Raw genomic sequence first — 6854 nt, 5'->3', positions numbered from 1 at the left:
CGGTGACCTCCTGCATCTTGACCAGAGGATCTGTCTTTCCACCGCCGGCTATGTGTCCGTCTCCGCCCTCCGGGCTGTGCTGGCGTGTCTTGGAGGTAGGGACATCTCCGTGCCCATGCCCCGTCCGGTCCACCTCCCTGACCTGGGCTGACTCCTCCGGGCCGGTGACCTTCTGCATCTTGACCAGAGGATCTGTCTTTCCACCGCCGACTATGTGTCCGTCTCCGCCCCCTTTCTCAGGTTCCTGGTTCTTCTTCATCTGATTCAGGTGCAGTACTGAGACGGTCCCTTGGTAGCTGTCAGCTAACCTTCGATCTCTGTGCCGGTTGGCCTTAGCTGCAGTCGGGAGGCGATCGCTGGGGAGAGGCAACCACATGCCCCCCCGCTTCCTCTTTCGCCCCCTGCTGGTGAGCTTTTGAAACAGTCTCCAGATGCTCCTCTTAAGCAGACAGAAGAGGAGGGACGTCTCGAGTGATCTGACCAGTAAAGGGATCACACCAAAGGCCAGGATCACCGCTAGGACGAAGATAGCGTAGAAAACCAAGAGGCAGAGAGTTGTCCCTGGCGCGCCAGGTGGGCACACAGCATCGACCCTCAAAGAGGGGAAAAACAACTGAGCGTCTAGTGTATAACATGACATATTCATGACTAGAGAGCAACAGTAAAGTTGTAAATGACCTATATAATAATGCTGTATTCATCCACGGGGTATTATTACTTTTATTGTTTACAGCTCTATGTTTTAACTGCTCTATTTTCACAAGTAAACAAATGTAAATTGTTGTTGGAATTCAGGGAAACCATAGTAACCATAAACATGAAGCACTCCCTCTCGTGTGATATTGCTTAATTATAATGATGATTATAATAATTATAATAATAATAATAATAATAATGCAGATGATGATGACGATAATAATATTAATAATGATAATAATACATTTTCTTTTGATGCACTTTTCAAAGCACATAGAACCGAGTGCATTAAAAACATGAATTAAACAGAAAAATAAAAAATACTATAATTTAAATACATGTATATTAAACACTCCATGTACACTCATTGCCACCAGAGAGCAGCAGTGTCATTGTACCTATCATTTATTGGTCAAGTTATGTAACAATGCAACTTGAAATCAAGCCACTTGGTGTCAGCAGAGCACCACAAGTGTGTGTGTGTGTGTGTGTGTGTGTGTGTGTGTGTGTGTGTGTGTGTGTGTGTGTGTGTGTGTGTGCGTGTGTGTGTGTGTGTGTGTGTGTGTGTGTGTGTGTGTCATGTTAGTCAGCTATGTGCTGTATACCTTAAAGTGGGTGTGTCAGTGTTCATTTTTGGTGTCGCATTTTTTTGTTTGTTATAATTTCTAAGTGTAACTGTATCTAAGTGAACAGCAGCTGTGTTGAACTAGCAGTCTGCTGGAGACCAGCTGTAACACTGGTTGGGCTAAATGAATACCATGAACCAGCCGACCATGCTGCTGCCATGGTGTCACTGTTTCAAGCACGTTGTTTCGTGAGCAATATTTATGCACCAAACCAGAGTTTCTTACAACCTTTCATTCATACACTCTGGTTTCTCTTCAGATCGCACCGTGTATTGCTTCTCGGCCTTTTGGCTAAGAGCAAACTCTGGTTTCTCTTCAAGAAACGCACGGGCCTTTCGCCCTTACTAGAGACTTCTATTAAAGCTAGTCTCCGGTGGGGTGTGGGTTTTTGTGTTTTTTTGAGAAATCTAGGGTTTTTCCTTTTTCCTCACTAGGCTCTATGCCCCTCCTTTTTTTCTATTCTTGGTCAGGGAGCACGTCTTCTCAGTAGGTGGCTTGACCGCTGCTGGGAGGTGGCTCCCCCGACCCACCCCCCCTCTTTGAGCGGAACAGGCCGGGATCCGAGAGGAGCTGCCGGAGACCCGCGACTCTTCCAGTAGGTGGCCTTTTCACCACTGGGGCAGTTCGGCCGCTGGGCAGCCCCCCTCCAAAGAGCGGAAAGGCCGGACCCCGAGAGGAGCTTCCAAAGACCGCGACTCTTCCAGTAGGTGACCAGTAGGTGGCCTGCCCGCCACTGGAGCCACTGGAGCACGAGTTCGGCCCCTGGGCAGCCCCCCTCCAAAGAGCGGAAAGGCCGGATCCCGAGAGGAGCTTCCAAAGACCGCGACTCTTCCAGTAGGTGACCAGTAGGTGGCCTGCCCGCCACTGGAGCCACTGGAGCACGAGTTCGGCCCCTGGGCAGCCCCCCTCCAAAGAGCGGACAGGCCGGACCCCGAGAGGAGCTTCCAAAGACCGCGACTCTTTCAGTAGGTGGCCTGCCCGCCACTGGAGCACGAGTTCGGCCCCTGGGCAGCCCCCCTCAAAAGAGCGGAAAGGCCGGACCCCGAGAGGAGCTTCCGAAGACCTCGACTCTCCCAAGCACGCCAGAGGTGAGAGAGGGCCCACCAGCCGACCCAGCTGAGCCAGTGGACCCCAACCAGACCAGGAGGGAGGACAACTATAACATCTAAGCTAGGAGCGAGAGGGACACAGGGGAGTGCTTTGAAGACCGTAGGTCTTTGGCCACCTGGTGTCCCCACTCGCTCTCAGGTGTCCCTCTTTTGTCCCCAGACGGGAACCCAGTTCCAGACCCAAGCCAGAGTCCAAAATCTGCCGTGAGGACCTGAGAGGAACAACACCCCTAACCTAACGGCAAGTACCCTATTCCCCCCCCCAAAAAATTATCTACAACCTCCCCCTAACCCTATTCCTCTCCCTCCTTCCTCCCTGATCCCCCACCCCCCCCACCCCACTCCAACGATGAACCCCGGAGCGATGCGGCGCTACAACGCCGTCAGGTTGACGCTCAACCCAACTGAGGAGGCTGCCATGGATGGAGCCCCCCAACAGAAGACTGCCAGACCAGTAACAACGATGACCCGCCTGGAATTCAGCAGGGCGGTTCTACAGAGAGGTATGGGCTTTGTGCCGTCTGATCTAAACTGCCTGGTGAAGCCCCCTGGGCCGAATGAATGTTTTGAAGTTAGCTTTAAAACCCCCCAACTGTTAGAGGAATTCTGGACCTTTCATAGGATTAATGAACACAAACCCCCACTTAACCGTTTTACAGCCCACCCACTAACGGATTTAGAATCAAAAGTGGTCACAATTCAATTCCACAATGAGGTGATTCAGGAATATGATATTGAGGTGTGGCTACACCGTCATGCCACCCTTAAATCGGGGGCCCGGATGGTCCTGGATGAAGACGGAGTGTGGACGGGGGCCAAGAAATGGCTGGTGCAACTCCGTCCGGACCCGGAGGGGATAGGCGGAGTCCAACATATCCCCAGCACCATCAACCTGGGGAACAACAGGGGCTCCGTCTACTACTACGGTATGCCGAAGCTCTGCAGGAACTGCGGCCAATTGGGCCATCTGGCAGCGGCCTGCAAGGCCGTGGTATGTAAAATCTGCCGCCAAGACCACCCGACGTCGGAGTGCACCACGACCAGACCTTGCAACCTGTGCGGGGGACAGGGGCATCTTTACCGTGACTGCCCAAGTTCATATGCAAGTAGAGCCCGGGGCTATAAATCCAACCAACCCCCACCCCCACCCCAACCCACACCCCCACCCCCACCCCAACCCCCACCCCAACCCACACCCCAACCCACACCCAACATGGAGGAAGAGAAGGGAGAGACGGAGGAGGACCGGCGCCCGAGCGATGGAGGGGACGATCAGAGCTCGAGCGACGGAGAAGGAGAAGGAGAGGAACCAACCGTCCCAGCACCCCCTACAGACAACCTCAACACCCACCCCCTCCTAAACCCCATGGCCACCTCCACCCCCTGCAAAAACACCATGAAGGGGGAGCCGGCCTCTATTGAGATAGCCACCAGCAGCACACCGCAGATCCACCTCCCCTCCCAATCAGACAGTGAAAATGACTGGAGCTTGGCTCAACCAAAACGCAAAAGACCACAAAAAAAGGCAATCCGGAAAAAACCAGACAAAAAGACTACTCCAGAACCCAAACCCCAACGCCATACAGGTAAGCCGGCTCCCCCCCCCAAACCCTCCTCCCCACCCTCTTCCTCTCTCCAGTCATCACATGCTCCTCACCCTGCACAGCCCACCAGCCACCCCCAGTCCATGCTCACCGGACCGTACGGGCCACCGAAAATCACCTCATCAACAACACAGATGAGGGGGCCACCAGGCAGTCAGAGGGGAGACAACCCCCACACCATGAGCAGCCAAGGGGAGGTACCACACTATCTGGCCCCCAACGACCCATTGGAGGGCCTCAACCTCATGTGCAATAGCTTAGCAAAAATTGGAACAAACCAAATCCAAGAACCATGAGGATAACAATCTCATCTCTCAACACCAGAAGCCTCCGGCAACCAGACAAACGGGAGGTCGTCTACCAGTACATCACCCAACATCAGTCAGACATGTATATCCTCCAGGAGTGCGCCATCCCATTCAAGGAGATGGACGCCACCCTGGAGGAGGAATGGACACGGGGGGACTCTCTCTGGTCAGGCTCAAACATTGATAGAGCTGATGGGGTCGGCATTTTGGTGGCCAACCCTTTTCTGCAGACCAAAAAGGGGGAGGTTGTAGAGAGCGGGCGAATCCTGGTTCTGGACCTAGAGATCCAGGGTTCGCCGCTGAGGGTCATCAATGTGTACGGCCCAACCAACGTGGCCAAGAGAGTCTCCCTTTTCAAGAAACTTCGGTCTCTCCTCCTCATCCCCACACCAGTCCTAGTGGGGGGAGATTTCAACTGTGCCCTCCGGGATGAGGACCGCAGCAGGCCCAGGAGAGACCGATCCACTACAGAACTTCAGTCCATCATAGACGACTTCCAACTGGTAGACGCCGGTGGCACCTCCCCGCCGACACACACAAGGGTGAGTTCCTCCGGGAATTCTTCCTCCAGGATAGACATGTTCTTGCTCTCGCCAGGTCTGAGGATGGGAACCCTGACCAACCAGGCGGCCCACTTCTCGGACCACAGGATGTTGACAGTGTCCCTGGAATGGGATGGCCAAACAAGAGCGGGTAGGGGTACCTGGAGGATGAATACATCGATCCTTCAGGACCCAACAGTGGTGCATTCCTTCTCCAGGCGCTACCTGGAGTGGAGGACCCTAAAAGAACTGTTCGACTCCCCGATAGAGTGGTGGGAGATGGTTAAGGCCAGGACAAAGGGCTACTTCGGGTCAGTCGGAAGGAGGAAAGCGGCAGAACAGAGGGCCAGGTTTCAACACCACAACGCGGCCCTCCAACGCCTAAGTCTCCTACAACTGGGTGGTCTGGATGTGGCCCGAGAACTGGCTGAGACCAAACAACACCTTGCCACCCTCTACCGGGAGCAACAACAAAAGAAACAGTTCAGGGAAAAACTCCAGGGCCTGGAGGAGGAGGAGAAATGCACACGCCACTTCTTCCGCAAGGCACGGTCAAAACACAAGCCTATCCTGTCCCTATACGACACCAATGGGGACACCGTGTCAGACAGAGGCAACATCCCGGGGGTGGCAAGAGAGTTCTACGAGAGTCTCTACAACATCAAGACAACCGACGAGACTCTCATGGCCACCTTCCTGGATGGTCTGGACCGGGTCCCCGAGGGTGGTGAGAGTGAGAACCCAGAGCTGACCACGGAGGAGCTCACCCGGGCCGTGCACTCCTTGAATACACACAAGGCCCCTGGACCGGATGGGATCCCAGCAGAGTTCTACAAGACTCTCTGGGATCTCCTCAAGGAGGACTTGGCGGAGGTCTTCAAAGCCGTCTACAGGGAAGGGAGGCTTGGAGAGTCAATGAGACAGAGTACGGTCACACTGATCCCCAAGAAAGGGGACCTCAAGGACCTCCGGAACTGGCGCCCCATCAATCTCCTCCCAGTGGACTATAAAATTATGACAAAAGCCCTCACCCAACGGTTTCAAACCCTCCTCCCCTCAGTTATAGCCCCTGACCAGACCTGTAGCGTCCCCGGTAGGTCCATCAATGACAACCTGCTCCTGGTGAGAGACCTCATCCTGCACTCCCAGGAGCGGAGGTCCCCTTTAGGCCTTCTCAGCCTGGATCAGGAGAAGGCCTTTGACAGGGTTAACCATGGTTTCCTGCAGAGGGTGCTGAGAGGCATGAACTTCCCCCAGCACCTGCTCAACTGGACCGAACTCTGCTACAACAACATCACGAGCAGAGTTCGGATCAACAACCAGTTGACAGACCCCTTCCCCATCAAAGCTGGAGTACGGCAGGGATGCCCTTTGGCCCCTCTACTGTACGTCATCTACCTGGAGCCGTTCCTACGGAAGATCAGGAGCTCCCCCAACATCATGGGCTACCCTCTACCAGGGGCCCGGGGGGAGAGGCTCAAGGTGGTGGCGTACATGGACGACATTACCATCGTCGGCACGGATAGTCGCTCCATTTCCACAGCAACGAAAGTGGTGGAGGACTACTGTGCAGCCACTGGCGCCCTGATCAATAGGGGTAAGTGTGAGTTGTTTCTGTCGCAGCACTGGCAGGAGAACCTGGCAACCTCCTTCCCTGTAAAGACGGAAAACATTAAGCTGCTGGGGATCACCTACCAGAAAGATGGAGGAGCCTCCGGCAGCTGGAAGGAGACCATCCGCCAGGTCCAAAAGAAGATCTGTGAGTGGAGTGCACAGCCTCTCACAATGACAGGCAAGATCCTGGTCCTGAAGGCTATTGTTCTTCCCATTCTCCTTTACCTGGGCAGGGTGTTTCCCCCAGACAGAGCAGTATCCAAAACCATCGAAAGGATCATGTTTACCTTTGTCTGGGGGAGCCAGATGGAAAAACTAAAACGCACCACCCTGTACAAAACAGTGGAGAATGGGG

Source organism: Nansenia antarctica, assembly GCF_963989245.1.
Source record: "Nansenia antarctica genome assembly, chromosome: 16".
NCBI lineage: Eukaryota > Metazoa > Chordata > Actinopteri > Argentiniformes > Microstomatidae > Nansenia > Nansenia antarctica.
This window is presented reverse-complemented; position numbering follows the sequence as displayed.